We start from the raw sequence: 1,755 nt of genomic DNA on the forward strand, positions 1-1,755 counted from the left end.
TCTGGCAGCTTGCATCAAGCCCGGGTGTCTGTCTTCTTTGTATCTGTTTTCTCTGTGTCTGTTTTCTCTCTCTCTATCTCTCTCTCGCCATCGTCACCGGACACCCCATCTTCGGGTCCTCACCCCCTTGCCGAGGCCAGACCCCGGCATTGCATTAGACAAATTTACTGCAAAAGACCTCTTTAATGTGTTAAAGATCAAAGAGGTCACTTTGAGGACTAAGGTGAGCCTAACCTAAGCAATGGTATTTTAATTGCCTCATATTCACTTGTAAGTTAGACAATGAAAAATGAAGATCAAAGAAGAATTGGTGCATTTGTTTTATGGTGTTGGTGAAGAATGTTGAAATTATTATGGACTGCCAGAAGAACAAACATGTGTTTCTGGAAGAAATACAGCCAGAATTCTCCTTAGAAACAAGGATGGCTAGCCTTCACCTCTCATACTTTGGACATGTTGTCAAAAAGGACCTTTCCCTGGAGAAAGACATCATGTTTGGTAAAGTGGAGAGTCAGCGGAAAAAGAGCAAGACCTTTTTCCTTCCTCTTTTTCAAAGAGATGGATTGATACAATGGCAGCAACAATGGGAGCAAACATAACCGTTGTGAAGATGGAACAGGACTGGGCAGTGTTTCATTCTGCTGAGTCAGAACCTACTCATTGCACCTAACAACATTATGGACAACTGATCTTCAAGAAAGGTCTATAACATATTAAATGGAGTACAGATAGTCTCTTTAACCAATGGATAACCATTTGCAGAAGAATGAAACAGGACCCATATTTTACAGTATATTCTAAAACAAACTCAAGATGAATCAAAGACTTAAATGAAAACCTGTTCTTAACTGCTGTCAAGTTGGTTCCGACTCATAGTCTAGCATTTCTGAGGAGCAACTGGTAAGTTTGAACTGTCAACCTTGTGGTTCACAGTCCAGTGCCTACCCTACAGCGCCACACCAGGAGTCCAAAAATGCACAGCCTTGTTGTTGTTGTTAAGTGTTGTCAAGGAGAGGCAGGGCTTGATGGTGGCTAGGGTGGAAGTCCAGTGAAGTTCACCGTCATCCATACCACAGAATACCAGGCAAAACAGATCCAGGGCAGAGCTCCAAACCTCAGAACCACAGAGCTAGGAATATTTTAAAAGTTTGAAGGCTTTAAGCTTGTGGAACTTGAAGCTGAAGTAAGAAATCACGTACTTTTGAATTGGCCAGACTCAGAGACCCGGAGCTGACATCTTGGGCAAGACCAAACGGCAAGACCAAGCAGGGGAGCAGAAACACCACAGAAAAACGCCACGGGAAGCTTGGAGCAAAGGTGGACAATATACTTTGTCAGTTTTACTTTGTTCTGATTTTCTTTCTTCTTTTTTTTGGTATCTGGTCATTGGCACACCCACTGTTTGCACACCTCCATTATGGTGACTAGAGAGGGAGCCTGAGTTAGTGGACACCCCCACCCTCACCACTGGTGGGTTCTTCTGCCACGCATGCACACAGATACTCAGCCCGAGCACAGGCCCTGAACGGGTTTTTGTTTGCTTGTTTGTTTTGTTTTTTAATACATTAAAGGGCAGGACAGGACAGTAGAGAGAGAAAGAGAGTTTAAAAACAAAACAGGCCAAAAAAAATTAAAGCCTGAGGTATAGCATAACAACCAACACTGGCATCTTGAAATCTCTCAGCCAGCTTTGAAAGCAAGAAGCTGAAGAGAGGACATTAAAGGCATACTCATATTAGTTTTTGTTGTTGTTCT

This window comes from Chrysochloris asiatica, unplaced genomic scaffold (genome assembly GCF_000296735.1).
Source record: "Chrysochloris asiatica unplaced genomic scaffold, ChrAsi1.0 scaffold00375, whole genome shotgun sequence".
Taxonomy (NCBI): Eukaryota; Metazoa; Chordata; class Mammalia; order Afrosoricida; family Chrysochloridae; genus Chrysochloris; species Chrysochloris asiatica.